A 17,637-nucleotide genomic window follows, 5' to 3' on the forward strand; every position below is an offset into this window, starting at 1 on the left:
GGGTGATACCACAAGACCTTGGATCTGGTTCCAATAGGATCACTAGCTTAGGTGTGTTGTCTTGGGCTAGTCACTTAAGCTCTCGGGCCTTGCCTCCTACCAAATGAAAGAAGCTTAGGGTTAGATAGTATCTAAGGCACTTTTCACTGCTATAATTTTATGATGAACCAAAGATATATTAAGTTCCAGAGACATTCTTGATGTAGAGTATGGGAGAATACTAATCTATTAAACTCATAAAGGGAGACACAAAGAACATCAGCATATAATATTTATGATAACCAACAGCAAGAATCATATCAAGTGGGGGAAAAACTGAAATCATTCTTCCTAAAATCAGGAGCAAGGATTCCCACTATCACCATGTCTATGCAACGTAGTACTGGAAACATTAGCCAGAGCAATCAGGCAAGACAAAGAAATAACAGGGATACATATAGGAAAGGAAGAGCTAAAATTATCATTATTTTCAGATGACATGATACTCTACACAGAACACCCAAGGAACTCCACTAAAAAACTCTTACAATTAATAACCAACTTCAACAGTGTAACAGAACAGGATATAAAATCAACATACAAAAATCATTACATTTGTGTACATCAATAATGAACTTGATGAGAAGGAGATTATGAGAACAGTACCATTCACAGTAGCTTTAAGAAACATGAAATTCCTGGGAATTAACCCAACCATGGAAGTGAAGGACCTCTACAAAGAAAACGCACTCTGAAAAAGGAGATTGAAAAAGGACATCAGGAAATGGAAAGATGTCCCCTGCTCCTGGACAGGCAGAACCAATATTGTCACAATGGTCATACTTCCTAAACTGTGATACGGATTAAATGCAGGCCCAATCAAAATCCCAACAGCATATTTTACAGAACTAGGGAAAACAATCCTAAAACTTAAATGGAACACAAGAGATCCAGAATAGCGAAAGCAGTTTTGGGTAACAAGAGCAAAGCAGGAGGCCTTACAGTAACAGACTTGAAGCTGTGCTACAAGCAGTAGTGATAAAAATTGTTAGTACTGCAACAAAAATAGACCAATGGAACGGAATAAAAGATACAGAAACATCCCCAGACACATTCAGCTATTTGATCTTTGAGAAAGGGTTCAAAAGCGTACATCGGAGGAAAGACAGCCCGTTCAACAAGTGCCAGCAAAACTATTTATCGGTGTGCAGCAGATTGAAACCGGACCCTTATCTCTTAGCATGTACTAAATGAAAATCAAAGTGGACCAAAGACATAAAAATTCAACTTACTGGAAGATAAAATAGGGAAAATATTTGAATACAAGGTGTAGGAAAAATTTTTCTAAACAACCTCAAATGCTCAAGAAATAACAGCAAAAAATCAGTAAATGGGATTACATCAGACAAAAGCTCTGAAAAAGTCAATTAGTGGAGTGAAGAAAGAGCCTACAGAATGGGGAAAAATTTTTGCTAGCTACTCCTCAGGCAGAGGAGTAATATCTAGAACATATAAAGAACTCAAGAGCTGGGGATTTAGCTTAGTGGTTCTGCTGCCTGCCTCACAGCGCAAGGACCCCCGAGTTCGATCCCCGGTACCAAAAAAACCCCCAAAAAACCAAACAAAAAAAAAACCCCAAAATTTGACTGCCTAAAATTAAAGATCTAGTCAGTGAAATGAACAGACACTTCACAGAGCAAGCAGTATAAATGTCCAACAAATATAAGAAAAAATGTTCAACATCCTGGCCATTAGGGAGATGCAAAGTAAAACAACACTAAGATTCCCTCTTACTCCAGGGAGATGGAAATCATCAAGATACCAGAAAATATCAAATGTGGGCCAGGGATTTAGCTCAGTGGTTCCACCGCCTACCTCGTTGAGCACAAGGTCCGGGTTCGATCCTGAGTACCAAACAAACAAACCAACAAATGCTGGTGAGGCTGTGGTGGGAAAGGAACCCTGCTACATTGTTGTGGGAATGTAAACTAGTACAACCATCGTGGATATCAGTATGGAGATTTCTCAAAGAACTAAAATTGGAAATTCTACATGACTCAGCTATCCCCCTTCTAAGCATCTTCCCCAAAGAGCTTAAGACATCATAGTACAGTGCTGCGTGCATACCAGTGATTACAGCAGCACAATTCATAACAGCTAAACCTTAGGTACAGTCTGTGTACCCATCAACAGGTGAGTGGATAAAGAAATTTTGCATGTTCTCTCTCTCTCTATCTATATATAATGGAATACTACTCAGCTATAAAGGACAAATTTGAGTCATTTGTAGAAAAATGGATGCACCTAGAATATTGAATATTGAGTAAAATAAGCCAGACACACAAACTTAAATACCATATGGTATCTCTCATTTGAGTAAGGCAAAGTACAAATTAAGAAAAAAAAAAAAAGGATGGGTAGAAGGAGACAAGGAGATAGATCTCTTACAGATGGGAAGGGGTCCAGGGGACCAAGGGTGAGGGCCGAGGATGGGAAAATTGTAGAGTGAAAACTTGGCAGGTACAAGTTACTAATAACCGCAGTGAATGCAGACATTGTATGCCATAAACATGAACTAAGATTAATCATATCCAGAATGAAGAGGGGCAGAAGGAGAACTAAAGGAGTAGGGAAGGGGGAGAAAAGAAACAAGCTGTTTTATGTAGATGTACCCACTCCTCAAGATGATTTAAAATGCATGTGCAACACATGTACTAATAAAATAAAATTTAAAAATAACGTCAGTGTATAACTGGAGTACTGAAAACCACCTCTGCAAAGACCTTGGTCAGAGTGTTATTACCCACAAAGTCATTTCAGATGCCTCAAGGGCATCAGGTAATTCACACTAACTTCTCTTGAAAGAGGCATCTTAGGGTGAGAAAAGGTGCTGGGTTCCATGTCTTTCTGTCTTGATACCCTGGACTGAGTTTAGCCACCTTTCACTACTTTGCCCTCTATCAGATGTCTTGCTTTATGAAGACGGTGCCTCCCCAATAACATCCAAGTCCCTCCAGGGCAGCAAGTGGTTTTTATAATAACAGTGCTAACTAAAGGTAACCCATCCCTCGTTAAGGGCTCAATGTTGTACTCTTCTCCAAACAACCCTATGATTTATGTAACCCCTTTTTATGCAAGGGGGAAATGAGGCTCAGAAGACTCAGCTTTCTCCGAGGGCATCAAGGGACAGAGTCTAGGTGTTAACTTTGTTCTCTGTGCCTCTTGACACTCATTCTTGACCACTATGCTATGCTATGTCCCGTGTCTTCTTAATCTCTGTGACCCCAAAGCCCAATACAGTGTTGAAACGAGATAGTTGATTGACAAATGTTCGTTGAATGCATGGGTGCAAGGGAAAGACTGAAGAGAGAAAGAGTGATCATGGAAAGGTAGATTGGTAAAAAGGCAGATAAAAGAAAGGGTGCAAGGCTGCTAGATTGGTTGATAACTAGAAAAAAATGGGTAGAGAGATGGATGCATGAGTAGAAAATCCTCACATAACAGTGGGGCCTGAGACGTGTTAGGGAGTCCAGGCTGCACTTACTAGAGAACTCTTAAATTCTGCAACTTACCTCCTTGCTTCTCTCTGACCGCTCATTCTGTTAAAGAGTGACGGAGCTCACACCCTCGCCTGTCTGATGCCAAAGTCTGCTCCTCCTCTGACCCCTCCGGTTTAGTTCTGCAGATGTTCCCCATATCCTAGGTGCCTGTTCTAGAGGTGAAGCTCTGTCACAAGAATCTTCGAGAGTAATGATTTGGGTTGGCTGAAGGGAACGATCCAGTCAACTTGGAATAGATATGGAGACCAGATCCGGTTCTTAGTAGAGGGAGCTAGTGAGTGTTAGGTAACCCCGAAGTGACAAACTGAGTCTGTGATGTTTATTAGCTAGGTGACCTCAAGCAAGTTATTTTATCTCATTGAGACTCTGTTTCCAAATGAAGGTATCATTGTGCCCATTTTACAAGGCTATTTAAAGAGTTAAATGAAATCACGTATGTATACAAGTGGCTGATTTGAGTTCTCAGTAAATGGTAGCTAATATCATCACACTCTTCTTCCTTTTATTATTATTCTTGTCATTGAAAAACCTTTGGATTCGAAAGAACTGTTTGTGACTCTCAAGCCAGGGAGTTACTAGCTAGCTGTATGGCTAGAGATGGGAATTAATCTCTTAATCTGTCCCTGGTGCTCCTTTTCATGCACCACACATGTACTGTTCTGAGGGTGGCACTCTGTCCTAGCTGCCAAGGGCTGTACATCTGTCTTGGTCTTTGCACGGAGGAGCTCATGGTAAAGTAGAGGAGACACACATCGCAAGCACAACCTACTGAGTGAAGACTCGCTAAGGTGGTAACAGCAGACCGCTTTGCACCTTGGAGCCGGCCACGTGGGAATTCCATTCCCGACTCCATCCTTTCCTCTTCATGGACTCAGAGTCCTGTCCTCATTAGTAGAGCGAATCGATGATGATAGAACACATCCCCTAAGTTATTCTGAGTTGTAACTGATGTAATAACTCGCGTCCTTGACATAGTGCCTGGCACCCAGGAAGCAAAAGTGTGAGAATTATCTGCGGCTGTATAATGGGGACACTGATGCCTATCCTGCCTTCCAATGTCACGTGGATATTTGGATGCTAAATGGAATAATACAAAGGGATGGGTTTTTAAAGGTGTGATACAAAATATTATTTTTATTATTTTAAGCATCAGAGTAGTGACAGAAATTGCACTACCACAACTGCTGTGCCTAAGTTGGTATAGGATGAACACTTGCTGATGTGTCGTGAGGAGAAGTCTGTCCTAGTCTCCCTCTTGTCCAGTGAAGCTGCTTTCAGAGCCTTCTACAGCCAGGAGAAGGGGGAGCAGACGCAGAGACGGGGGCAGCAGGTTCCAGATGAGATCAGGACGGAATAGCAGGTAATTGCATGCAGTTTGTTTTCTAGTCAGCGGCCTTGACTTCACAGCTGTTCCCTCAGACCAACCCCAGGTCACCGCCTGCCGTCCTTGGTGCAGGTGTGAGGCAGGAAAGCGAAGGAGAGAACGGAAATAAATAGAGCCAGCTGGAGAGGGTCTTCAGGGCAGAAAGCTGTGCTGTGCCGGCTGGGACTGGTGCTGCTCTCAGGCAGGGTGGAGTGTGGAGTGAGTTAGCCTGCCTTACGTTGCGGTTTATACGGGTTCTTTCTGCTCCTGTCCATTCACTCATTTGTCCATTCAACAAACATTTCTGGCATCCTTTGTGGGCCCAGCACTGTTCTGGGAACTGCAGATAAAGATGTGAACGAGACAACATCTCCGCCTTCCAAGAGCTTATATAGAGTTTCCAAGCTCAAACACCTATGGGGGTTACATTAAGAAAACGTTAGATACTATGATAGGCACAGCAGCATTTCAGTGGCTTTCGTACAGGGAGAATGCTTTGCTCACTAGAGAGATGGTCCAGTGCAGGTGCTCCTGGTGGACGGAGGTGAGTGGCGAGGCCCCTCCCCATGGAGCACTAAGGCCCTCTGACTGGGGGAGGTTTCCCGAGGTCTAGGGCTGCCCGGGGCATCTGTGCAAAGCCTGCTGACAAGGGACGAGGGAGGAGCAGGGATGGGAGTCTCTCCTGGGCCAGGATTGGAGGCGGACCTCATCTCTTCTTTTCGGAGGTAGTGAACTAGAGCCCAGTCACATGGTGTCGTGGCTTATATCTAGGTGTCCCCCCAAAGCGTCATGCGGAGTAGGTGGCTGGATCTGGGGAGTGGGGTACTGGGATGAAGGGTGTAATGCTAGGATTGAGGCTGCCCCCCCGGGTGTGAGCGCTACCCCTCCTAAGGGTGGGCACCCTGGGTAAGATGTAAGGGACAGAAAGAGGCTGTTGTCCTTGCTTGCTGCTTGCTTCCTCTCTGCTTTGGTCTCCTGCCGCTTCCTTTCTGTCATGAAATGTTTCTCTCTGTGCTGCCCCACTTCTGTGCCACCCTGACTTGGAGCCAGGCAGCTGTGAACCGAGACTTCTATAAACTGTGAGCAAAATAAACCTTTCCTTCTTTGATTCTGGCCATTAGGCATTTTGTGTCAGCAATGAGAAAAGTAACAGACACATGGCCACGATGAACTGCAGGGCAGGTTGGGAGATGCAACTGAGCTGTGAGCTTAGGAGGAAGAAGAGAAAGGTTTGGTGGCCGGATGTTAATCTCTGCAATACTCTGCTGTATGATGCCATAATGGCGTACCACTGTGTTAGTCATCTTTCCATCACTGTAACAAAATACCCGAGGCAGTCAACTTATAAAGAGGGGTTTATTTTGGCTTACAGTTTTGAAGGTTCCTGTTGGTGATTGGTTGCCCTGTGGCTGCTGGGCCTGTGCCACCAGCGCAGGGTGGCAGACATGTGGCCAAGCAAAGCCTTTTACCTCATGGCCAGGAAGCAAAGAACACCCCTCTGTGACTTCCACTGGGCCCTGTCCCTTAAAGGTGCCACTGTCTCCCAATAGTACTGTCCTGGGGGTCAAACCTGTAACGCATGGTCCTTTGGGGGACCTTCAAGATCCAAACCCTAGCAGCATAGACTAGGGGATTCATGGAGAAGAGACATTACCTGCAATGCTGGAGGCTGGGAGCCCAGGATGAAGGTGCCAGCCTCTGGCCATGTCCTTCTGCAGACTGCACTGTCCCAGGGTGAGAGGGAGAGGGAAGGACGGCATCTGCGGGACCAGCAGAAGAGAGAGGCCGCGTGACAGTGCCCTTAGCAGTCATCCCCTCGGGACAGCCACACCCTGGCAGCCTGATCCTCTCATCTGGGCTATGCCTCTCCTCACCAGAGCAAGGAGGTTAAGTCCGCAACGGCCGAGCTTTGAGACCACAGCAGGGTCACTCCGGACTGTGGTGGCTGGATAAGGAGCTCTGTGCTTACATGGCACGAATGTGTCCCAGCTCTCAGGGTGGCTGCCATGAGGAAGGATCGCCAACTGTTTGGCTTTTTCCAGAGAAACAGAAATCTGCTTTTAAAGTGTAATTTACTAGTTCTTAAATATCGGCAGTTAATGCACAGATGCAGAGGCCCTGCGTGGACAGAATTCTGCCGTCCAAGCTAACCGACCTGCAGGCTAACCATGAGTTATTCACACCTCATTTTGGCTCCTGGCTTGAGGCTCAGCAGGAGAGATATGAACACAGGATTGAGGCCCAATGTGGTCAGAGCAGGCTAGCTGCCTTCTGCCATTCATTTAGCTGCCTGATATTTATTGAGCATCTACTGTAAGCTTGGTTTTGTTTCAGGTGCCAGAGTAAAAGGTGGATACGATAGACGCAATGTTTTCTAAAAGGTTACAGTCTATTGGGCAAGGCAGATATGGATCTGTGGGTACAGTGATGAACAGGTAAACTGGGTGCTTTATAAGGCAATAATCCTTATCCAGGTGACTTAAGGAGGGCTTCCAAAAGGTTAGGAAATTTAAAGTAAACTGTGATGTATGAGGAAGAGTCGTCCAGGTGAACAGTGCAGAGTAGCAGTATTCTTGGCAAATGTTCAGCATGTGCAAAGGCCCTGGGGTACGGTTGAGAGCAAAGTTTGTGCATTTGCGACACTCCAGAAATTCCAGTGGCCTTAGAAGTATGGAGATACCCTGATGGCAATATTTGTAGAGCCCGAGGACACAAAGGGGACCACATATTATGTCTAAACATTTTCAGTGGCCTATTACGCTTAAAAAGGAAAATGTAATAATTAGTAAGCATCAAATCGCAAACTACATAATTTTAATAAGATTGAAATTCATTTCAGTCTTAATTTAAATTCAAAGTCATTAAATGATTTTGGTGTTCAGAGTTCAGCCAGTGGTCACCATAGAGCATAGAAGTTTTACCTCACACTTGTCATAAGTGGAATCTGGACCTACACACACACTTGAGAGCAATAAAGATCCTTCGGCTGCGAATACCGTGCTAATTCTTGGGTACCTCTGGACCCGCGGATGAAAACACGAAGGGAAGCAAGCACATGGTTGTTGGGCATCGCCAGCTAACAGTGCTTCCTTTTGTAAGAACATATCGTGTCCGTCTTATCACCGAGGAAGGATGTGACGAGTTAATTAATTTGTATTTCGCCCTGCTGAAGTGTTTTCAATGCTGCAATTTTCTGTGCCTCCCAGTGCAGTGTTCGCTTCTGCGATCAGCAGAGGCGCCAGGGACATCCTTTCAGGCTTTCGGCTGCAGTTGCCTTTTGCTTTAAAGATAGAAAACAAAGGATGCCGAGAAGCACTTCCCCGGGACCGGTGGTGTTGGCTGGGACCACGGGCAGTGTGCGGATCACACTGAATGCCGCGTCTCAGGAGCTGGCCTCATGCTTGCAACGGTCACTTGTGTGTTTGTGAGCTGTGGGGCTGTCTGAATGGCGGGGACTCCTGGTGCCCAGCTCTGGGGTGGTGCTGGCTTCTGCAGTGAGAAGAGAGACACGAGAGCCCCTGCAGGAAGCCGGACCCATCCTGCAGAACGTCCCAGGCCATAGAAGGAGGCGCCCTGCGTCCTCAGTGCTCTGGGCAGTCATTGAGAGGTTTCGAGCGGGAGCTGACACAGGCGGATTTGGAAACCCGGTGTGTAGGGGACATTTGAGCCAGGCAGTGGTGGGTGTAAGGGAGTCTACTTCCTTACTTTGTTCTGGTTTTGTGGTGTTGGGGGTGGAAGCCCGGGCTTTGCACACGCTAGACAAGTGCTCTGCCTGTGAGCTGTATACACCCCAGCCCCGCTGTCTCTGTGACTGTCCTCCTGTGTGAGTCTCTGTTTCTGTGGGTACGCTACCCTTGACTGGAGTCCCTAGCATGCAGAGCGATGTTAGCATTCATTTTGGATTTGTTTGTCCTTGGCGGTCACTCGTTTGCCTAGGGAAAAAACCCTTCTTTAAGCCTGGTTCTTTGGAATGCACTAAGATACCGGGGTTTGTCTTCCTCTTTTGGGGCCGCTATGACCACTTACCACAGACAGGGTGGCTGTTAAGCGACACAAATTCATCCCTCGCAGTTTTGGAGGCTGGAAACCTGAGCTCAGATGCCAGCACCCTCTTCCAGATCCCATATGGTGGGAATAGGTGAGCACTCTCTCTGGGGTCTCTGTTGTAAGAGTTCTAATCCCAATCGTGAGGCCTGTACCTTCATGGCCCAGTTACCTCCCCAAAGCCCCGCCTCCTAATGCCGTCTCCCGGTGGGAGAGGATTTCAACCCAGAAACTTTGAGAGAACACAGACCACCAGTCTATAACAAAGTTCTTTAAATTTGCTGTGGGATGAAAGGCTGCATTGAACCCCAATTTGCTCACTGGTCAGACTGTTGGAAGAGCATCAGGAAACATCTGGGCCAAAGGATTGGGATGGGGTCGGGAATGCAGGTGGGAGGAAGTACCAGTCCTTCTCTGAGACTCTGAGACAGATGATCGGTTCCAGGAAAAAGGACGGAAAGGAAGAGGCTGAGGTGGGCGAAGGAAGAGGATGGAGAGGTCGGGTGTGCATGAGTGGGGAGAGCTGGAGGGCGTCTTGGGCCTCTCCAGCACAGAGCGATCAGGCAGCATTTCTGTGGCCTCTCCTTCCTCATGGACACGGAGCATTTTATCTGGGGCTGGGCCTCTGGTCTCACTCTTTCCAGCTTGGCAGTGCCTGCAAGCCTTGGGACAAGGGCCTGGAGAAGGAGGATGCTGTGTAGTTGAATCGGTCAGCTCCTTTCTCAAACATTTGGAAATGAATCCCCAAAGACTTTATTACTGAGATAAGTACATTGAGTGACTCGCGCACGATTAGCGTGGAAAATTTGGAATGACGTTTAGCATCGTCTGCCTCTTGATCCAAAAGAATAACTGAGCCTGGCAGATGATTCCTCCCCCGTTCACCTCTTCTTCATTCACTAGATCCTTAGGCCAGGAAGGACTTTACCATTTTGTGTATCATATCGTTAAGAAAAGAGCTTGAGTTCTGTGGTCACCCAAGACTATCTGAACCTCAGCTTTCTTTGGGTGTTGACATGGCCTTTATAAATCACTTTACTCATATATATTATGAGAATAATCACAGAGCTTATTTGAAAAAGAAATGAGATATGTGGTCCAATAAATAACCTCACATGGTAAGTTCCATCCTTTCCTGGGTTAGTTAAGGACTAGCGACAGATCAGAACTAGCATTCCGGTTTCCTTGCGCTAATAGAGGGATTATTTTCTGCTATAGATCTTTCCTTCTCCCAGGCAATTACTGCTCGCTCTCAGGAGATGTGTGTCTAGTTTTTTGAGCCTCAGACTTACCCAGGTATGGTTAGTATTTGTATCAGTCAGGTTTGAGTTACTTCAACAAAATACCCGAGGCAGCTAATTTAGAAAGAGAAGAGTTTTATTTAGTTCGCAGATGTGTAGGTTGAAAAACATGGTACCTGCATTGGCCCAATTCTGCTCAAGGGCCCCCTTTTCAGCTGTGTCATACCATGATGGAGGCATGTGCTTGTGTAAGAGTTTTCACTGCCAAAGAGGAAACCGGAGGGAGTGTCTCGTCCCTTCTGGGTGCGCATTCTCAGTGACCTCAGGACCTCTGGTTATGCTGCATCTCTCAGAGGTTCTACCACCTCCCAGCAGTGCCACCTCAGGGTCTGAACCTTTAATCACACAGAATGCTTGGGGGACACAAAACCTACTCAAACTGTAATGCTATTGGCCTTTCATCTCAGAGCCCCCTACCTTCTCCTTTGATAGGAAATCCCGCAGTCCTGGGCTCTGGGAGGGAGAATTGTGTCCTCAGCCTTAGGGTGAGCCATAATGGGCCCAGCCCGTCCCTTGTGGGTGGAATCACCTTGGGCCAGTTACCTTATCTGCCTGAATCTCAGGGTTGATAGCTGTGAAGTGGTGAGAGGGACAGTCGAGAAGCTGAATGGAAGATCCCTGGCATTTGAGGGGCCCTTGAAGTAGGGTAGTTGTTGGGCATCTATTGGTTTGTTTATTTCTTTCTTTATTTTGGTGCCAGGGATTGAACTTGGGTTCTTGCACTTGTGAGGTAGGCATCTGTTGGTTTACCTTTTATTAAATTTAGGGTGTTAGGTTTCTCGCTACATTGTCTTTCTGTGGTTCGTGGTTCTCTTCAAACTGTGCTTGTTGCACACACATGGCTTTGCATGGGGTCCCCTGGAGATCTTGTTGAGTTATAGATTTGGACCCAGTAAGCCCAGGGTGGGGCCATAGATCTTGAGTTCTCAGCCTCCTGGGCTGAAACAGGCTCCTTGGAACCTGAGTGGAGGGCTTCCGGCTGCTGGACTCGAACTGTCAGTGCTGTTCCTCCTGTTGCTGCTTGTCTGGGCTTTTCCTCTCCCTCCTCACTGCTGATGTTGCTTTCAGCAGCAACATCTAGAAAAAATATGGTATGTTGGTGGGGATGGAGAGGGAAGAAACGGCAGAGGGGAGTCGGGGTGGGGGAGGGAGGGTCTTCCGTTTGCCTTTTGCTTCTTGTTCAGGGTCCTGTGGCTTGTAGCCCCACTGAATGAGGTCTCTGCGGAGTACCGAAGATTGTAATTAGACTCCATATCTTGGCGGTTTTGTACCTCAAGGTCACGCAGATCCAGGCAGAGCCATGGGCAATGGCCCGATGCTTCGAGGCCAGTCGCTGCATTTCTGAGTGATGGCTTCGTATGAGTAGCAAATTGCTCTCTGAATCTGAGTTTCCGCTCAACTGCTTCCTGCGAGCCTGCCCTTTCCAACAGGAAAGCAGTGTCTGTCTGGGTGTGCAGAGGGCCTCAGGGCCCAGGGAAGAGGTTACTCTGACTGAGGGGATTGCTTGTACGATGTGGATTCTCTTCGGTCCCTGCAGATAGCATCACGGCCAGAATGAATGTGTCTGGAGGCTGTGGCTGACAACTCAGTGTCGTGGTGAGCTGAGGGAGGTGCGTGCCATCCGATGTCCTGGAGTGAAGTCACCTGTGCCTAAGCTTCGGCTCCTGAGAAACGTGGCTGGAGGACCTCAGGCTGCTGGGCTCTGAGTTGTCAGTGCTGCTCCCTCCTATTGCTGCTCGTCTGGGTTTTTCCTCCCCCTTGTCACTGTCCAACACGTGACTACAGAGAGTGGGCTTCAAGGACTCTTGTCTGTGTCCTTTCGCGCACCACTTTCTTGGTTCCCTCCAACCCACACCCAATCTGAGGAATATTCGAGGCTTCCACAGTGTTCCTCTGTGTCTTCAGAAGCTATTTTAGAACTTTTTTCTCCCCGCAAGCTACTCCCTTCCCCTCCTGTTTTTCTCCTCCTCTTCTTTCTCCCTCTCCTTCCTTTAGCTCTGTGTCATGGTATAAGTGCGATGGCTGACATTATAGTTACTGTTTTAGAATCGTGATTGTTATTGTTTAGTGTTATTTCTCTAGGTCCTGAGCACTGGGATGGGAGTCTTTGATTCTCTCTGCAATTTATTATCATCTCCACCTCACTGGCTGTCAGAGCAACCAAGCTGTGCATCAGAGATCACAGAGTGAGAAAGCAGTGCAGCTGGGATTGGGGGTTAAATTTATCTCACCCCAGAGCCCATGGTATAAATCTTCATATCATCATTTGCCAGTCTTAGGAAAAGAAAAGTGGGCCATGTTGTGCTAGGTCCAAGGACTTCTCCTTCATTCTGTATCCTAGCCATACACTAGGTAGTAGAGTACTTGAAATCTTGGCTTCGGAATTTACACCTTGTTGCTTCCTGGATATAGGACTGGAAGCAAATGTCTGAACCTTTCTGGCCTGTGTCTGCTCACCTATAAAATGGGTACAAAATACCCTCTTCTTTGGGTTGCCATGGAGATTAGACAGGTTGGAAAACTCTAGAAATGTCTTAATGTCGTGGTACATTTCAACTGTTACTGTCTCTCAGTTTTGCTGTTTCAGTTGAGTTTTACTAACAAGTTACCTATTTCGTTTATTTAGCAGTTCAACAAATGTCTACTGAATACCTATTCATTCTAGATATAGAGTCTCTTGACTTACGACAGGCATGTTCCAATAAATCCATCATCAGTTGAAAATATCCTAAGTGAAAAATGCATTTAACATTTTCCAACCTCCCTGATATGATAGCTCAGCAACACAGCATGCTGTAGAGCATCGGTTGTTTCCCTTGAGATTGTGTGGCTTCCTGGGAGCTGAAGCTCATGACTGCTGCCCAGTATGGTAAGACAATACTGGACCATATTTTGTTTGCCTGGGAAAAGAGCAAAATTCACACTCAAAGTATGGTTTCTGTTGGAGATGTATCACTTGTACATCATTATGAAGTAAAAAAAATTCCTAAGTTGGAGATCATCTGTGTTATTTTCCTTTTCAGGGCTATGAAACAGGTTCTTAGAATGTAAGACATTTGCTCAGGGTCGTCAACTGTATAGTGGCATTGATGGGTTGGGCTCATCATGATTGTTAGGTTGACGGGCTTGGGAAACACCTAGGGGTTTAGTAAGGCACACATCTGTATGTGTGCATGTCCATGTATGCGTGTGTGTGTGTGTGTGTGTGCATATTTCCAGAGATGACTGGCATACGTCATAGCACAGTAAGGGAGGAGACCTGGACTGAATGCAGGCAGCCCATTCATAGGATGGGGGCCAGGATGAAACCAAAGCGAAGAGGGGAGGAGGCCCACCAGCACTGTTCTTTATTCTCTCCCTTCTTCCTGCCCACCATGAGGTGAGCACTTCCTTTCCTCCACAGACTTCCTGCTGTGATGTCCCACCTCATCAAAGACCCAGAAGCAAAGGAGCCTAATGGCAATGGACCTGCTAGTTCTTGAGCCAAAACAAGCCCTTTCTTCTTAAAGTTGTGTGTGTCAGGTATCTTGTCACAGGGATGAAAAACTAGGACAAGAACCCAGATCTATCTGATCTCAAAGGCTGAGCTCGAATCATTTTATTATGCCAATTCTCAGGGCTAGACCAGGGTGACCTTTATGATTTCCTTAAGCTTGAAAAATATCACTTGACCCCCTCAAGTTCCTGATATTCAGTGGCAGAGCCTAGGAATTCCTCTACTCACCTGGTGACCTAAGTCGGGAGCTTTGAACTTGGAGGATGAGAAACTGCATTGTAAAATGTGTAATGGTCTCAAATTACCAGACTCTTGTTGAGTACTTGGACTATAAGAGAGATGGTGACTTTTATGTATCAATTTGATCAGTCCAGATATTTGGTTAAACATAATTCTGTGGGTATCTGTGATGGTGTTTTTGGCTAAGATTAACACTCAGCTGGTACACACAGTACAGCAGATTGTGCTTTACTTGTAGGTGGGCCTCATCCCTTCCTTTGAAGGCCCCAGTAGGACAGAAGGCTGAGTAAGAGAATTTTTTCTGTCTTTGGGCTGGGACATTGGTTTTTCTCCTGTCTGTGGATTCAGACTTGAGCTTATGCCTCTTGGATCTCACCTTATACTTTTGATTCTCGGTCCTTCTGACTTGGACAGGACCCAAACCAGCTTGCTGACTGGAGATCTTAAACTTGTCAGCTTCTGTAATTGTGTAAGCCAACTTCATATAGTAAATATCCGCACCAGCTACCCCCATATTTTCAATCTGTGTCTCACTTCCTGCATTTCTAGTTGCTAGGGTGAGTCTTCATCTGCATACACATTTATGGAAACATCCGACTTTGTTATAAGTTATATGGAAGAACTTGGCCGTGCTGTCTGTTTGCAGTTAATATTGGGCAGGATGGAAAATGGCTGGATTTTAAGTGGTGGTTTCTAATCAGTGACAACAGATGTTCACAGAAGGCAGAATTTTCTTTGAAATGGTGTTATGATAATAACATAAACACCAATTTTAAGGTACAAAGAAGAACTTTAGTTTAGGCCATCTGTGCTTTGTTGAGAGATTTTGGCTAAATGGGTGAGATCTTTCTGTTGTAGCTGAAGAACTAAAGCAGCCTACCCAGAGTTCACTGGAGCTGTCCCTTGCTTCTCCTCTGGCTCTGAGGACAGAAGCAGGGATGTCTTGTGAGTTAAGATTGTAAGACTTTCACTTAAAATGTAAAACACATAAAGGATAAAAAATGCCTTTCTTTTAACTACTTCCTCTTGTGAGAGTTTTTTCCTTTTTCCTCTGCAGGATGCTTCCTTTGGAGAATACGGGGATTACTGAAACTAGTGCCTCTTTGCTCATGAAAATAAGAGTAGTAAATATCAGAAATTTTGGAACCATTACTAAGACATTTGGCAATCTGGAATTAGCAGTGGTGGGATCATTTACATCACTGGCACCATTACACATCAGAAATCAGGGCTTGTTTGTTTTCCTGAGAGCTGGTTTACCTGTGTACAACTAATTATAAGCATTACAGTTGACATTTGTGGGTTTTGCTTATAGACATCCATTCTTTACCCTCTTCTGATAATAGCCAATTTCTTTTCAAGAAATGCTCTCACTCATATCAGGTCATGTGATTTGGGTAAGATGGAGCATGCTGGGAGGTTGGGGGGGTCTAAGAGTGACCTAGTGACCTTGGCTTAGCCAGTCAGAGCACTCGTTTTGACTGCAGTGATTGGTTGGTTTATAAAGGGTCATATGACAGTTTTAAACCAGTCATAGTCACGTAAGCTTTTGTGGGCTCATGGCAAGAGAATCTTACCTTTCCATGAAGAAGGGAAGTTTGAAGAGCTTGGGGGAGCTCCAGGGAGCAAAAAGCCAGGGCCTAGTGCTATGAGTTGAGCACTTACAAGCTATGTCTTAAGCCAAATATCTCAGGGTTTTGAAACTGCTGAGGTGATAAATGTGACCCTAACTTTATTTTTGTTTGCATTAAACTTATTTATGTTGGATTTTCTGTCCTTGGGACATTATTAAATTGTAGCTAAAATTACTTTGACTCTTACAGTGTCCTTCTAGTTGTCATATTTAAATCAAATTCTAAGAGAACAAGCAAGAATCACCAGCAGAGGGTCTGCTAGAGTGAGATGATGAATAACTTCTGTCTGTAATTTTACGCTAGGTTAATAAAATACCAATTGCTTTCAGCCTATCTCTCTATACCTATATAAATTTACGTTCAAATGCAAGTTTCAGCAACTTGTGTTGGCTGCATGAACTTGGGCAACTCCTAAGCTTTCCTGAACCTTAGTGCCTTATCTGAAAAGCCAGTATTTATGTCTAACTCCCATGGTTGATATGAAAAATAAATAAGGCAATTTGTAAAAATGCGTAATATTTTGTACAGAGTAGATAATGTTTCTGTGATTATTGGTTGAGTAAATATGTGTAGAATAGTCTGACACCCTATATTTACACTGTGTAATGGGGATTCAATGGAAAAGTGCCTTTGAAGTTCTAAGACCCTGACTTCCTTATGTTCTGACTCCAAGGAAGTGGAGGAATTCATAGACTGTGCACTGAAAATCAGAAATTGGAAATGAGGTGGCTGCTTTAGAGATGGAAGGGATCAAGAAGCTGCTCTTGGTCTCCTGAGGTGGGCTCTGTGTCGTCTAATTCACCCTTTTATCTCAGGGGCCCATTGCATGGTGGGGTCCTGTCTCAGCTGTTTTCTCATTGCTGGGCACAGTACCAGACCCCTAGAATTTAAAGGAGATCTGGTTTATTTTGGTTCGCAGTTTTTACAGCATTCAGTCCACAGTCATCTGGCTCCCAGGCAGGAAGGGCATGGTGGGAGGCCTTAGTGGAGGAGAGCAGCTCATGACATGGTGTCCACAAAGCAGAGAAGGAGGGAGGAGCTGATGCCTCTCCAGGTCTCAGCCCCCATGACCTGCTTTTCTACCAGGCCTCTCCTCCAACAGCACATTCAGCTATGGATTCATGAGTGCTTTAACCTGCTGGTGAGTACAGTGCCCCCGTGACCCAGTCACCTTCTGAAAGCCCCACCTGTGTCCACGGGACTCGGTGGGGGGCACATTCTATATCTAAATCACAGCAGGTTCTGAAGCTGCTCATCCAATGGACACCTGCCACTCTCATTTTGTCCCCGAGGAAGGAAACTAAGAAGTGATCTACTTCTGTGCTGTGTCGCCTTCACCTTACAGTGTATGAAGAGGAGCTAGGTAATAAACACCATCCTAAAGCCTGGCACTGGAATTTATCCTGGGAAACGACTACCACCGATGAGCTCAACAGTGCAGACAGATGGTGTCCCGTAGTGATATAATGTGAGCCAGATACACAATTTTAAGTTTTTTTGGTGGCCACATTAAAAAAGTATGGGCCAGGTATTTAGCTCAGTGGCCCCGCACCTGCCTCACATGTGCAAAGTCCTGAGTTTGATCCTCGGTACCAAGAAAAAAAAAAAAGGTAACAAGAAACAAATGAGATTATTTTCAAAATCACTTGCTCAATACATCTCAAAATTACTAATGAGATATTTTACATTTTTGTACCAAGTTTTTAAGTCCAGTGTGCATTTTACACTTGGTAGATCTCAATTTGGATTGGCTGCCTGGCAAGTGCTCAGTACCCACATATGGCAAGTAGCTGCCATAGTGGTTTAGGGAATGACACCCCAATAATTTACTAAGCGATTTTGCAGGAGATAAGGAGGGGAAATGGCCGAGGTGGTGAAATGAAAAATATTCCAGCAAAATGGCAGAAGGATGTGAATTTCCTCCCTCTTGGAAAACTCTAAAGAATCCCTCCTGTGTTTGTGAGCATAGCTTTTTAGTGAGAAAACTAAACAAGTGTTTGAATTTTCCATTGCATATAAT

The sequence above is a fragment of the Fukomys damarensis genome, unplaced genomic scaffold (genome assembly GCF_012274545.1).
Source record: "Fukomys damarensis isolate Sample0158 unplaced genomic scaffold, DMR_v1.0_HiC HiC_scaffold_34, whole genome shotgun sequence".
In the NCBI taxonomy this organism is placed as follows: domain Eukaryota; kingdom Metazoa; phylum Chordata; class Mammalia; order Rodentia; family Bathyergidae; genus Fukomys; species Fukomys damarensis.